This window comes from Oncorhynchus gorbuscha, linkage group LG16, assembly GCF_021184085.1.
Source record: "Oncorhynchus gorbuscha isolate QuinsamMale2020 ecotype Even-year linkage group LG16, OgorEven_v1.0, whole genome shotgun sequence".
Lineage (NCBI taxonomy): Eukaryota > Metazoa > Chordata > Actinopteri > Salmoniformes > Salmonidae > Oncorhynchus > Oncorhynchus gorbuscha.
Window position 1 is genome coordinate 79,656,787 of NC_060188.1, and position 16,359 is coordinate 79,673,145.

General features: G+C 42.9%; 1 long non-coding RNA gene across 3 annotated transcripts; it reads left to right on the forward strand.

Annotated features, from left to right (window-relative positions):
• Nucleotides 1-1,978: 1,978 nt before the first annotated feature.
• LOC124000829 lies at nucleotides 1,979-10,608 on the forward strand. 3 transcript variants are annotated; one of them, XR_006832668.1, is made up of 4 exons: nucleotides 1,979-2,179; nucleotides 8,481-8,681; nucleotides 9,782-9,919; nucleotides 10,551-10,608. It is a non-coding gene; the product is annotated as an uncharacterized LOC124000829 (long non-coding RNA). The 3 variants fall into 3 exon arrangements; XR_006832667.1 differs by lacking the exon at nucleotides 10,551-10,608 and having other exon boundaries at nucleotides 9,282-10,117; XR_006832666.1 differs by lacking the exon at nucleotides 10,551-10,608 and having other exon boundaries at nucleotides 9,782-10,117.
• The last annotated feature ends 5,751 nt before the right edge of the window (nucleotides 10,609-16,359 follow it).

Genomic DNA, 16,359 nt, shown 5'->3' on the forward strand with positions numbered 1-16,359 from the left:
TTGTAAGGTTAGACCTAATGTTTGTTTTCAAAAGTCAAAGCTATTGGTAAGATTTCCATAAAAGAGCTAAACTTAAATCATGAGAAACGCACCCGCCCGAGATTAAGACGGGATCAGAAAAGGAAGGATTGTTTAGCCGAATAAGGAGGAGAGGTCAACTTAGTCTAGAATAGTGAGATTCGAGACATTAACGTTGAAAGTCCCAAAAGGAATATCCTATGGGTGAAATGTGAGGTCCGATCAAAAGTCTTCTATGGACGCGGTTCACAGGATGGAAAATACATACTGATTATTTTTAAAGAAACACACACATAGGCAGACAGAATAGTAACTAGAAGTAACTAAGTAACGCTAAATTACAAATGTATAGAACTGCACGCACATAGAATTTAAAATTATATAGAAAGGCATAGATAAGTGTTTAAAGACATTGCTACTAGTAACGGTAAGGATTAAGAATGGGGAGAAATGCCTCGAAAGAAGCCCCAGAACTAACGGTAGACGAGCGTTACATGGCACAGAAAGACAAGAGAAACATTGATTTCTGTCTAAGATGGAAAAAAAATACGATTTTGATGGCCGTCTAAATTTAGAAAAGCTAGAATCCCTTATAAAACAGATACATAAGGAATGTGGTAAAAATGTGAAAAGCAGAATAAACAGGGGTTATACACAGCCGGAGTTTGGCTTTCGGAAGCAAAAAAGAGAAAGAGACGCGCAGAAAGCGAGAATTCTAACTGAGGGAAAACTTTGGGCGTTAAATTGGGGCTATTTTCTGTTGTCTAGATGTCGGAGTAACAAATACAGATAACTGTAAAAATGGGTATATTTGCGGAGATTCTCAGTCAAATTCATAGCGCTGGTAGTATAGCGGCGAGCGCAACAGTCTCACCCAACGGTAATCCACGGTTCGGTTCCCGGCCGAGGCGTTTTAACTAAAATGGATTTTTAGATCGTAATTGACCTATTTGCATGTTTTGCCTGAAAAATACGGTTGCCGGTGTTTGCAAAAGATATAACTGAACGGATATTATGTGTTCTAGATAGAATTGATAAAAGAAGTCATTAAAAGTAATGGTGAGACAATTTCGACGTAAAACGCTATTTCGCCCAAAATGATCTGGTGGAAGAATGTATTGAGATGGGAGTCGTATTTAAATAAATGTATCATAGAATAGAGAGTTACCTAAAGTTAAATGTAGGGGATAACAGAGAGATACGATACAATTTCGGGCTATCTGGACGTTATAGCATGGGGCGTTTAAATGTTAGGGTATAGTAAATTGAGAAGTTCGGTTGGGTTTACTCTGATGATTAGAATTTAAAACTGAACTCAATCTGAATAGGGAATATATATTTTACAAAGGCGGGCAGATTTGTGGCTATAGCCAGCAACGGAATTGCTAGACACTCAATGGGGCTATATAGTGCAACGCTTTGGACTCTAAATTAGGTATTGTGGGACGACAATTCGAAGATAGAAAAATAAGTTACATGATACCTCAAGAGATTTAAAACAAACGATGTGAAGGGATCATCGGAATTATTGGGTGTCGTTGTAGGAGTGAAAGTTTGGGTTAAGGGGATTTCCTTGTTCCCAGAGACAAGGCATTTTAAAGGCGTACACTCACTAATGCTGGTCTGAGTTTGTAATTAGACAAGTGAATAACGTATTAGGAAGAGAGTTGTAATTAAAATATTAAGTCAAAGACGAGACAGGTATTTAGAGCAAAATGGATTCTAAATGATAACAAGGAGACAATTATGATGTATGCCCATCGAAAAGCTTTTATAAAATTGGTGAATTTAGAGATGTTGGTTGGGGTGGTAAATTATAATTCAGGATTTGAACAGATGTGATAAATTAGGTTTGGTTAATCGAACAAAAATTATTTACAATTCATTTGAAGTCGCTACGAATTGGCAGGTTTAGCGCTTGATGATGACGTCACTAGCGAGGCACTTTTGTCACCAAGGACTGGGGATAACGGAGCAAATCGTATGGCTGTTAGTGTGTGTATCGAGGCTTCGAGTAACTTTTCAGAATTTGATATAAAAGTGTTTTGGTTATTTGTTTACTGGTTATGGTCAATTTTAGGGGTTGATTAAACTGGAACAGTGTGTTCTGGCGGTTTTAGATAGAACTCTTTGTTCCGGGACGGATGGGAGTTACCCAAAAGTAAGTAAATTAAAGGAGCCATGAGGGAATGCAAATGCATATTTATTAAATATCGGGGATTAAATTACGGATTCCTTACACTATGAAATGTACGACATTTGCGGCAGAGAGAAAAAGTAATGCATTGGATAATAATGTTATCGGGTTAATTGTATCTAAAGGTAGCATGGTAATTTAAGTAAACATATCCGTAGACGATGTTTAAAACTTATGATTAATGATTTGAGTCAAAGGGGAATTATCATTAGGTTTTAGTTATAGTTCACTTATTGAGTTTCTGATTCGAGGTAGCATTAGTGAATGATAGTTAGGGGTGTGGTGTTTCACTTTTAGAGGCCTCCTGGGATTATAACTTTGGGGAGAGTGGGGGAGAGAGCAGCTTTAAACGACCAAATTGAAAAAGGTCTGCAAATTATACACATGGAACAACTGTTAGAACTGTTTGTTTTAGTGCAAGGGTATTTTAAAGAGGCACGCTCACATATGGAACCTTATGAGATGTTATTTTATGGGTTTTAATTACACAGGCGACTATTTCTATTGTAAGGATAAAGGGTTCTTTAGGTCTAATATGGTATGGCCTTTTGACCTTATCATGACTGGCTTCTGAGGTCTGATCAGCCTCAGGGGAGAGTCATTTGTATAATGAATGGGGTCATATTGAGTTACTAGTTTTAAGGTAAATTCATTAGAAATGAAACAGTTTTGGTTGAGGGCTTAGAATTACTGTTTGAACCGCAAATGAGAAAGTGGTTCAGGATTCTGTTTTATAACATTAGCTGTGAAGTTTTTTTGAATGGGCTATTAGGGATTTGGTATTGTAACAGAGAGAAAGTCATATTTATCATTGAGAATAAATAGGGGGATTACATGATAACCAACTTGGGACAGTTCTGGGATTGGAGAAGAGGATATCCTTATAGCATAGGGAATCCCACAAAGGTGGATAGGTTTTCCATGATATGGGGGAAACCGGAGAGCACTGTTGAACCTTGTAAAGGTGATGAAATCCTACTAACCATCAAAACTATTAAGCTCTCTGATGCAGGCACTTACACCCTCGGACTACAAAGGACCGTGACAGACACGATGGGTGTGTTTTCTATTAAGGTACTGCCAAAACCAGAGGTCCCAGACGAACCAGGGCCAGGCACACTCCTCTACCACCCCTGCCACCACTGTGTTAAAAATCCTATTCAGGTAATTTATGTTAGACTATTCAGCTATTGATCAATTAGGCACGGAGACTGGTTTTGATGGTAGGGACCATTTGTGGCTGTCTTATACAGAATAGACTTGCTTAGGATATGCTTCTTGCTAGTCAGGGGGGCGCCTGCAAGATGTTCGGTGAACAATGTTGCACGTATATTCCTAATAACACCAGTCCAGATGGTAGTATATCTAAGGGCCTTAATGGGCTTGATGCACTATCTGCTGTGATGAGATCATGGCAGTGGGTGGAGGAGTCTGACTGTCCTCTTGGTTGGGAGCCTGGTTTGGTAAGTATACTGGTATGGTGGTTACTGGATTTCTGACCCTAATTCTTGTATTATTTGTTATTGATGTGATGTGCTGCTTGCATCATACCGTGTTTTAAGAAGTCTGTTACAGATGTGGTGAAGGCTTCAGGCATGATGCCTTTGCTTGATGCTCCAGTTGGAGAGGCTGAGGTGAAGCATGCTTCCAGGGGAGGATGAGACTGACTGAGGATGACCCATGTATGTTTGTTCTCCCTGTCGTGAAGGGTGGCATGGTGCCCACCTGGTGCAGGATATGAATAGCTGAGAGGACCAGATGGGTTATAAGGATGCTTTGTTCTGCTTTACTCTGTTTTCCATGACCAAAGTTTTATTCCACACTTTGCAACACATATTAAACCCATGTTATTGTCAGATAGAATACTGAGGGTCCCCAAGGAGAGGGTTTGTTAGTGTAGGAAGGATTTTTAATATGGTTGGCATTTATTAGACCTTGATTGATTATTATGAGTTTTTGAATGGTGTTGCATTTAGCAGGAATGTAGGACATCTGTGATGATTTAGGATTATTGTTAGGATTAATATAGATTGAGGAAATGTGGGGAATTTGGAGAAAAGCCGCTCATAGACATGTTTTTTTTCTAAAAGAGGGTGGGTTTGGATGGAGCCAAACAGTGAGACATGTAGTTCAAATTTGGAAAACATGAGAAACATAGCTATAGACAGATAGGGGAACAGGCAGACAGAGGAGCCCTCCCCCGCACTGCAGAGACCTTGAAGGTTGGAGAGCAGAGAGAAGTTGGGAAGGGGAGCCAGGACGAGTAAAGATAACATAGTGTGTAGATAGCGGTTGCTGAGTGGAGACAGGGGCGAGAGTTGGACATGTGGAAAATGAAAGGGACACTCCTAAAGGATGATGTCAGACATAAGGATGGTATACTAAATCTTACTTAAGTCATTGTTGAAAAATAAGGCAAGGTTGTTACCTGGGCAGAGCCAGGTAACAAAAGGGGGGATGGGTAAATGGTGTTCTAGAATAGGATAAAAATAAATAAATAAATAAAAATTTAGCTAATAAACAGAACAAATAAGAAACTGTTTTATTAACCAAATCTGTATGTCCAAGATTTTATACACTACAGGAGAACTACAGGTGAAGTCACTCAATCCAGTCCCATACCAAGGCCTCCTGGTGACAGCTAGCTGAAAGAGCTACCCAGATTCATATCGCACGGCGGGAGGGTAAGACACGATGGCACTGTCGAACAATAAACAGTGTTCGGGAGGAGAACTGGAATTAACAGAATTCCGGGGGCCATCTCTCGAATAAAGTAACCCTCCCTGTCCTGTCACCCCTGTTTTTATTCATAGAAGTGAAGATGTGTCTGGCTCTTGCTAAGTGATGTGTACTTGGGGAAAGGGTGGGGCTTCAAATGGAAGCTGTTCATCTGAGCTATCTTATCGTGGGTGACATATTCCTGATACAGCACTTCCTACTAGATATGCGGAGAGTGGTAATTTGACCCATGGTTTAGACGGTGAGGATTTTGTTCCAAAATAGAAGAGATATCGGTGCAGGTTCCCATATTGATAGTGGACACAGGTCATAGTTCATTTGGAGAGTAATCAGGAGAGAGGGATGTAATTGCATAAAGATACGCTTAACCCTTTAAACAGAAATGGGGGCGGATCTAGGGTTGTGGTATGGATATGACCAGGTCTTGGTCGAGACCCTAGTACAGTTCTGGGTAGAGGAGTGTGGGTCGGTATGGTAAAGCTGTTCATGAAAGCAGGAATGCCAGATAATGACAGTTGTATTGATTTGCACTATTTATATCCCCAGGAACCAAGTTAGTACAGAGAATATGACCACTGACGAGACCATGTCTGAATTGACAGGCTGGTTGAACTCTGGGGATTTCAATAAAATAAAATGGGCCAGTGTTGACACCTAGTGGTTGGGTGAGTCAGGTGCGTTGGATGTCTTTACACATTCAGACAACAGGACATGAAGTTATCTAAAAGGGAAAAGAGAAGCACTCCAACTGGGTCATTTAATGACAAGGTATACATTGATAACATTGGGGTTCCAGGGGAGGTGTCAGATGAGTCAAAGCAAGAAATCAGATCCTAGCAGGATTAGAGTTAAGCATTTCCGGGGGTCTACTCTCAATAAGAGCGTGGACTGGATTAATTATAGTTATGGTAATCAACAGCGCTTTAGCAGGAATACCAAAGGTGTTATTAAAGGTTTCGTAGAACAGACTGAAGCAACCAGCTGGAAGACCTGACAGAATAGAATTGCATTAGATAAAAGGGGGAAGTGGGCGTGATAATCAGGACCATGTCTTACATCCCGGGGTAGCACAGCTCCGGACGAATCAGTGCCTGAAGCCTCAGCTGTTTTGACCACCCTGGCTCACGGGTTGGCAGAAACTCTGGGGTGGATACTTCTCTGAACTAAATTGGGTTGACAGTATTTATGGAAAAATGTGGTGTTATGGGCCACCTTAACCGGTGTGACTGTGTTAGTCTTGTACGTACGTTGTTGATTGCGTGTATGTATGAAAGTTATTGTTTCCAGGACTATGGAGAGATCAATGACACTACAGATGGTGCATTATGAGCTGATTCCAGGTTCTGACCTGTGGAGGACTGAAGGCACGTCTACAGAGGAAGTGGACGAATCTGGATCTGTCATTTGTGGGGAATTTATGTTTGATGAGGCTAGTGTTGAGATGAAGGGGAATTAGATTGTAATTTGTTTCCATGATTAAACTGTTTTTTTTAATGAAGGTCGTGACAAAAATCCGGAAGGAAGAGTTATGATTCTGATGTAGATTTAAAAACAGTTGGAGTTAAGGTTAGATTTGATTAATGAGATGTGAAGAGTTGGATAAACATTTATAATAATGATGATTTGTTGATTATGTGTCTATTCATATGATAATCTGATAAACCGTTATAATAAGGTTAGTATGAGTAGGTTGATAGCTACATTTTTATGATATAATGTAAACTAGATGTAGGTTTTAATGTATAATATTTGATTAAAGGGAGGATTGTTAGAGGAAATTATATTTGAAATGATTAATTATGTATACATTATTGATTAGAACCATTTATTCTAATACTATTATGAGTTCTTGGTTAAGCTGTTACTGAAAATGTAAGCAGAACTAATTAATTGTCTGTGTCTCTTGGGAAGGTTAAGGGGGAGAGAGAAAAGCTTTTCAGACAAGATAAGAATGTTTGGGTTATGTTCCATTGGTGGGAGAAAAGTATATCTTTTAGACAGATTGGAATGTCTGGTTTATGAGGGGAGTAGAAAGCATCTCCGGACCTAAACAAAAAAACAACGGGGCTATCGTGGGAAACTGATGATGTCATTTTGAGTTTATAACCTGTGGAAATCTGTGTATGTGGTTAGTACTCTCTGGAATTAAACACTCTTACCTGGCTTTTAAGACTGGTCTCGATCTACTTCATGCATAATTAATGAACTTACACATCATTAATGAATTAGAAACGAGTGCGAAATTGGTTTTGGCAATTAAAACAAAGGAATTTAGAATTCCTCTATCACAAACGCAATACAAAAAAGAATTGCGGACCTCCATAATGTATTCCTGTTGGGGTGATTGCATGGTCTATCTGAGCAGGCTGAATCGCTATCATACTGTCTGCCTAAGCTGCTGTCTATATAAATAGTGTGAGCCTGGGACCACCCCTGTGGACGCTTGGCCAGCATCAGTATGTATGTGCATGGGACACAGCCTCACAGGAACACGCCACAGGTCAAAGAGTCTGGAAAAACAGGAAGGATGCTCTGCCACTCTCTGTGATGACAAACAACACAGAGAGAACCAACAGGAGCGCAACTTGGATTTTGTAATAGCAAAATTGTCAGATAAACACTCCAAACAGCGTCACCCGACCGCTCAGAGGCGTCCGCATGGTCCTAAAGCACACCGTTGCCTATTTTGCATCACATTCCGATTATAAAAAATGCTATTTTAGAATGAGTGGGGATATGTCCCCTGTGAAAGTTACATCCCTGATTTATACACAAGATGACTGAAAGCGGGCTCTGTTTTGGCACTCCCTCAACATTGTAAAAAATATTTCTGAAAATAGAAACACATTTAATGTCAATTTGTTTTTGCCACATTTATTATATTACAGATCTCTTAATGCATACTTAAATACATGTTATTTTGTCCTTGAAACATTCAAATACTGTAGAATTCCACTCAATCCTATGGGGGACTGTGTCTTTTGAGGAGTGCCAATATGAACGACCGATGGCTTCAAAGCCTCTCATTGGTCAATACATAGCATCAGCAATACATGGATATATATTGGAACCAACCAGTGTGGACAATACCTTATTGAAACACTATTAAGAGAGGCTCCCTCACACTCCCAGTCAGAGGATATTGCCTGGTCAGCTTCACCTGATTTAAGTATAATACACTCTATGCTTTAGTCTCTCACAAATCTAAAGACCCAGCAGTCTGTCCCACTCACTCCGTGTGTGTGGAGCAGCTGCCCAGCAGCTCTCACATCAATAAAGCAACTCACTGTTTACACAGCAGGAAAGTGTACTGTACCAGAGCACTTTGAGGGAGAGTTTGCATGCTTGAGGGTTTACCAAAACATAATTTGTCAACAGCGGATTATCCTCTCTACTTTTAGCCAGCAGATGAATGTCTTTATCAAAGTCTCAGGAGTGCAATGGATTTTTAGTAACACAGAAATCCATCTGACGCAAACAGAAATCTTCATTTAATTTGACCTTATGTTTTCTGATTCCCCTTCAGATGCTGGTCAAGAGCAATCGTCTCTCAGATAGGATCATAGTCCTGGCTGGGAAGATTGAGGAGCTGTTGTACCCTGAGCAGATGGATGTGATCATCTCAGAGCCTATTGTCACATGCTGCTGAACGAGAGGATGCTGGAGAGCTACCTTCACTCCAGGATGTGGCTCAAACCCATGGGTCAGTTCAGTCAGAGAGGAAGAGGTAAAGCGAGAGGTTTTACTCCACCCAAAACCTGTCCACGAAAACATGCCCACGAGATGAGGAATTTTTGTATGGAGGTCAATGAGTGTCGAATTTGGTCCCCAAAAATTGAATTTCTCATTTGCTACGTGGGGCTTATTTGATCGAATAGAAGTTTCATAATGGTTAGGTTTTTACAAATGCATTGATATAAGTAGACTCACATAGCATTGCAACAACTTTAAAAAATATAACCCATTTTAGCATGGACATCGCCAGTGAGGGATTCCACCATACAGATACAAAGATGAGTCATCTATCTCTATGGCCAGTTGTTCACATGTGTATTTGCCCTCTCATTGGCTAGAATGGTCCCACCTGATCTCACTTGCCACCCATCTTTGAGAACATGTATTTCCATTGTTAGAGTGGTCCCTCGACTATCTTGTCAATAGAATAGACAATATTTGGTTCAGTTCCAACATGGAAAGAGATGCCATTTTCCATGCTGCCATCAACCTGTGAATAGTTTTGTGAAAGTCTATCAAGGGGGAATTATTAGAACATCTCTGGTTATGTTTTGCTGATGAAATGTCTCACTTCTTCTCTTTACCTGTTTAGGTATGTTACCAACCTATAGTGACATGCATCTGGCTCCCTTCACTGACGAGCAGCTCTACATCAAGCACCATGGACGCTCCAGCTTCTAGCGAGAGAAAAAAAAAAACACGTCATGTTTTTTGCCATGGCAAAAAAACAAAAAAATGAACAGGAAATGAGCTCCAAAACAAAAAATAAAATAAAAAGTAGAACAGGAATTTAGTTTTAAAAATGCAAATTTCTCAGCATGAGATTAGCTATAACATTGCAAATTTTTCTCTCTGTCCCATGGCAAAATGTGTAGAACTGTAGGGAGTTACACGTTTCCCCCAAAACTGTGATATGCCAATGTAATCAGCCACCCACAGCTCCAGGTCCTACTGGAACTGGGCTGTGAACCCAGCATAGCGGGTTTCCTGACAATGTAAAATCACAGGGAGTCTTTTCAAATCAAATCAAACTTTGTCACATGTGCCAAATACAACATGTGTAGATCATACAGCTTACTTTTCTCTCTGCAGGATGACAGTGTGGCTGTACACCACTCCTAGTGAACGTCTGACTCACTGGTACCAAGTCCACTGTCTCTTCTAGACCCCTCTGTTTGGCTAGGTGAGACAGACTCTGTCCGGAACTGTCCAGTTCATAGCCAACACGAGGTAAGCCGAAAAAGGACAGTGCCTGTACTATAGAAATGAAATGGGGGAAATTATACTGAGATTATAGCTTTTCATTTCTACCAGGCAGAGGTAAGACATTCACATCACAGCCTGGCCGGTTCCCCTCTTTCTACTGGGATTCTCTGCCTCTAACCCTATTACAGGGGCTGAGTCACTGGCTTACTGGGGCTCTCTCATGCCGTCCCTGGAAGGGGTGCATCACCTGAGTGGGTTGATTCACTGATGTGGTCATCCTGTCTGGGTTGGCGCCCCCCTTGGGTTGTGCCATGGCGGAGATCTTTGTGGGCTATACTCAGCCTTGTCTCAGGATGGTAAGTTGGTGGTTGAAGATATCCCTCTAGTGGTGTGGGGGATGTGCTTTGGCAAAGTGGGTGGGGTTATATCGTTCCTGTTTGGCCCTGTCCGGGGGTGTCCTCGGATGGGGCCACAGTGTCTCCTGACCCCTCCAGTCTCAGCCTCCAGTATTTATGCTGCAGTAGTTTATGTGTCGGGAGGCTAGGGTCAGTTTGTTATATCTGGAGTACTTCTCCTGTCCTATTCGGTGTCCTGTGTGAATCTAAGTGTGCGTTCTCTAATTCTCTCCTTCTCTCTTTCTTTCTCTCTCTCGGAGGACCTGAGCCCTAGGACCATGCCCCAGGACTACCTGACATGATGACTCCTTGCTGTCCCCAGTCCACCTGGCCGTGCTGCTGCTCCAGTTAACTGTTCTGCCTTATTATTATTTGACCATGCTGGTCATTTATGAACATTTTAACATCTTGGCCATGTTCTGTTATAATCTCCACCCGGCACAGCCAGAAGAGGACTGGCCACCCCACATATGCTCTCCCTAATTCTCTCTTTCTTTCTCTCTATAGGAGGACAAGATACAGTAGATGGTATCAAGTACAGTATATACATATGAGATGAGTATGTAAACAAAGTGGCATAGTTAATGTGGCTAGTGATACATGTATTACGTAAGGATGCAGTAGATGATAGAGTACAGCATATATGTATGCATATGAGATGAATAATGTAGGGTATGTAACATTATATTAGGTAGCATTGTTTAAAGTGGCTAGTGATATATTTTACATCATTTCCCATCAATTCCCATTATTAAAGTGGCTGGAGTTGAGTCAGTGTCAGTGTGTTGGCAGCAGCCACTCAATGTTAGTGGTGGCTGTTTAACAGTGTGATGGCCTTGAGATTGAAAAACAGCTTCTGTCTCTCGGTCCCAGCGTTGATGCACCTGTACTGACCTTGCCTTCTGGATGATAGCGGGGTGAACAGGCAGTGGCTCGGGTGGTTGTTGTCCTTGATGATCTTTATGGCCTTCCTGTAACATCGGGTGGTGTAGGTGTCCTGGAGGGCAGGTAGTTTGCCCCCGGTGATGCGTTGTGCAGACCTCACTACCCTCTGGAGAGCCTTACGGTTGTGGGCGGAGCAGTTGCCGTACCAGGCGGTGATACAGCCCGACAGGATGCTCTCGATTGTGCATCTGTAGAAGTTTGTGAGTGCTTTTGGTGACAAGCCAAATTTCTTCAGCCTCCTGGGGTTGAAGAGGCGCTGCTGCGCCTTCTTCACGATGCCGTCTGTGTGAGTGGACCAATTCAGTTTGTCTGTGATGTGTATGCCGAGGAACTTAAAACTTACTACCCTCTCTACTACTGTTCCATCGATGTGGATAGGGGGGTGTTCCCTCTGCTGTTTCCTGAAGTCCACAATCATCTCCTTAGTTTTGTTGGCGTTGAGTATGAGGTTATTTTCCTGACACCACACTCCGAGGGCCCTCACCTCCTCCCTGTAGGCCGTCTCGTCGTTGTTGGTAATCAAGCCTACCACTGTTGTGTCGTCCGCAAACTTGATGATTGAGTTGGAGGCGTGCGTGGCCATGCAGTCGTGGGTGAACAGGGAGTACAGGAGAGGGCTCAGAACGCACCCTTGTGGGGCCCCAGTGTTGAGGATCAGCGGGGTGGAGATGTTTCTTACCCTCACCACCTGGGGGCGGCCCGTCAGGAAGTCCAGTACCCAGTTGCACAGGGCGGGGTCGAGACCCAGGGTCTCGAGCTTGATGACGAGCTTGGAGGGTACTATGGTGTTGAATGCCGAGCTGTAGTCGATGAACAGCATTCTCACATAGGTATTCCTCTAGTCCAGATGGGTTAGGGCAGTGTGCAGTGTGGTTGAGATTGCATCGTCTGTGGACCTATTTGGGCGGTAAGCAAATTGGAGTGGGTCTAGGGTGGAGATGATATGGTCCTTGACTAGTCTCTCAAAGCACTTCATGATGTCGGAAGTGAGTGCTACGGGGCCTTTAGTCATTTAGCTCAGTTACCTTAGCTTTCTTGGGAACAGGAACAATGGTGGCCCTCTTGAAGCATGTGGGGACAGCAGACTGGTATAGGGATTGATTGAATATGTCCGTAAACACACCGGCCAGCTGGTCTGCGCATGCTCTGAGGGCGCGGCTGGGGATGCCGTCTGGGCCTGCAGCCTTGCGAGGGTTAACACGTTTAAATGTCTTACTCACCTCGGCTGCAGTGAAGGAGAGTCCGCATGTTTTCGTTGCAGGCCGTGTCAGTGGCACTGTATTGTCCTCAAAGCGGGTAAAAAACATCTTGGCCATGTTCTGTTATAATCTCCACCCGGCACAGCCAGAAGAGGACTGGCCACCCCACATATCCTGGTTCCTCTCTAGGTTTCTTCCTAGGTTTTGGCATTTCTAGGGAGTTTTTCCTAGCCACCGTGCTTCTACACCTGCATTGGTTTTAGGCTGGGTTTCTGTACAGCACTTTGAGATATCAGCTGATGTGCGAAGGGCTATATAAATAAATTTGATTTGACAGCAGTCGTTGACCAGTCAGGCCTCAAATCTGGCAACAGTTTAGAGCTAAAGAATCCCGCTGTTTGGATCCACAGTCATATCTTATTCTTCTCTCTGTATGGAGATTTCTGTAATGTTGCTCCATACATTTACACTTTGGCAGACACTCTTATCCAGAGCAACTTAAGGTAGTGGTTGCATACATTTTTGTCCATAGCAGAAGCTAATACTCTCATCATGTCCTTTCAATGAATACAGCCTTTGGTACGGTGTGGACAGACCCTACAGAGTGGACAGACCCTACAGAGTGGACGGTGTGGAGAGACCCTACAGAGTGGACGGTGTGGACAGACCCTACAGAGTGGACAGACCCTACAGAGTGGACGGTGTGGAGAGACCCTACAGAGTGGAGGGTGTGGACAGACCCTGCAGAGTGGACGGTGTGGACAGACCCTACAGGCCCTACAGAGTGGACAGACCCTACAGAGTGGACAGACCCTACAGACTGGACGGTGTGGAGAGACCCTACAGACTGGACAGACCCTACAGAGTGGACAGACCCTACAGTGTGGACAGACCCTACAGAGTAGATGGTGTGGAGAGACCCTACAGACTGGACAGACTCTACAGAGTGGATGGTGTGGAGAGACCCTACAGACTGGATGGAGTGGACAGACCCTACAGACTGGATGGAGTGGACAGACCCTACAGTGTGGACAGACCCTACAGATTGGATGGAGTGGACAGACCCTACAGAGTGGACAGTGTGGACAGACCCTACAGAGTGGACAGACCCTACAGAGTGGACAGACCCTACAGAGTGGACAGACCCTACAGAGTGGACGGTGTGGAGAGACCCTAGAGATTGGATGGAGTGGACAGACCCTACAGACTGGATGGAGTGGACAGACCCTACAGACTGGACAGACCCTACAGAGTGGACAGACCCTACAGTGTGGACAGACCCTACAGATTGGACGGAGTGGACAGACCCTACAGAGTGGACAGACCCTACAGAGTGGACAGTGTGGACAGACCCTACAGAGTGGACAGACCCTACAGAGTGGACAGACCCTACAGAGTGGACAGACCCTACAGAGTGGACATAGGTGCACGTTGTGCTGGGGAGTAAAAGGGCACTAAAATGTGTAGTTCTGTCACACGATGCCACAGGTGTCTCATGTTGATGGAGCGCACATTTGGCATGCTGACTGCAACCAGAGCTGTTGCCAATGAATTTAATGTTCATTTCTCAACCATAAGCCACCTCCGTAGTTTTAGAGAATTTGGCAGAAAGTCCAACCAGCTTCACCACGTGTAACAATGCCAGGCCAGGACCTCCACATTCGGCTTCTTCACCTGCGGGATTGTCTGAGACCAGTCACCCGGACAGCTGATGAGACAGGATTATTTGTCTAATAAAGCCCGTGTGTGGAAAAACTCATTCTGTTTGGCTGGGCCTGGCTCTCAGGTGTGTTGGCCCATGCCCAACCATAGATTAGGGCCCCAATTCATTTATTTAAATGGACTTATTTCCTTGTATGAACTGTAACTGAGTAAAACTGTTGCATGTAGGGTTTATATTTTTGTTCAGTATAGTTAGTGCCACTTTATTTTAATTTGGGGGGGGGGTTAATGATGTAGGTTGCATGTTTCTACCTGTACTTATTTATTATGTATCTCCATTTCAATACAAGAAAGACTGCGATTAAGAGAAGAGGATCAAACTCATGAGTCAGGAACTTGTTAAAAGATAATGAGTACAGTTTCTATCTCTACCTTGCACATTCTTCCACTGCACATCTACCATTCCAGTGTTTTCCTTCTTCCACTGCACATCTACCATTCCAGTGTTTTCCTTCTTCCACTGCACATCTACCATTCCAGTGTTTTCCTTCTTCCACTGCACATCTACCATTCCAGTGTTTTCCTTCTTCCACTGCACATCTACCATTCCAGTGTTTTCCTTCTTCCACTGCACATCTACCATTCCAGTGTTTTCCTTCTTCCACTGCACATCTACCATTCCAGTGTTTTCCTTCTTCCACTGCACATCTACCATTCCAGTGTTTTCCTTCTTCCACTGCACATCTACCATTCCAGTGTTTTCCTTCTTCCACTGCACATCTACCATTCCAGTGTTTTCCTTCTTCCACTGCACATCTACCATTCCAGTGTTTTCCTTCTTCCACTGCACATCTACCATTCCAGTGTTTTCCTTCTTCCACTGCACATCTACCATTCCAGTGTTTTCCTTCTTCCACTGCACATCTACCATTCCAGTGTTTTCCTTCTTCCACTGCACATCTACCATTCCAGTGTTTTCCTTCTTCCACTGCACATCTACCATTCCAGTGTTTTCCTTCTTCCACTGCACATCTACCATTCCAGTGTTTTCCTTCTTCCACTGCACATCTACCATTCCAGTGTTTTCCTTCTTCCACTGCACATCTACCATTCCAGTGTTTTCCTTCTTCCACTGCACATCTACCATTCCAGTGTTTTCCTTCTTCCACTGCACATCTACCATTCCAGTGTTTTCCTTCTTCCACTGCATCTACCATTCCAGTGTTTTCCTTCTTCCACTGCACATCTACCATTCCAGTGTTTTCCTTCTTCCACTGCACATCTACCATTCCAGTGTTTTCCTTCTTCCACTGCACATCTACCATTCCAGTGTTTTCCTTCGCCTCCATGGCCTTTTTTTGTTGCCCTTTTCCTCCCATTTCTCACCTCATTTGCTCACATTGTATATAGACTTATTTTTCTACTGTATTATTGACTTTGTTTGTTTTACTCCATGTGTAACTCTGTGTTGTGTCGAACTGCTTTGCTTTATCTTGGCCAGGTCGCAATTGTAAATGAGAACTTGTTTTCAACTTGCCTACCTGGATAAATAAAGGTGAAAAATAAAAATATATATATATATATATATATATATATATATATTTTTTTTTAAACAGTCTAACATTTACATTGCTGAAAGGCAGCATTCAAATCTATAACTTAGATTGACAATGTACAAATTGAGAGCATGGCACAATGGAGGATTTAAGATGCTGTCTGCTCTCTTTTAAGGTACTTACTACTGAATGTCTGTTCGAGGTGCATAGGAGTCAATAAGAACAGTGGAAAAGATGGAGACTTGCAAACTGTAAAAAATAAAAACAAAAAATACATTCAAATTTAGGCTTGAATGCAAAAAAAAACTATGTTCATTAAAACATCATGGTGCCCCCCCAAAAAAAATCAGTAGATAAATTAGAGGGTAAAAACAAACATTTCGGCCTAAGGCCACCATCAGTTTGAATGTCAGCACGCACAGCTGGCTGCTATTTCAAGGATAATTGCATGTCACATGATCAAGCAAAAAAAAATGCATCAGATAATCTATCATGATCTAGATTATCTACAAAGAGAAATATAAATTATTTATTTTACATTTACCATGTGAACATTACCTCAGAATAAATAACACAGGATCCAGTGCTAGAGGCGTCTCAGTGCTATAGGAGTTACTACAGACCCTCGTTTGATTCCAGGCTGTATCACAACCGGCCATGATTGGGAGTCCCATAGGGCGGCACACAATTGGCCCAGCGTCGTTAGG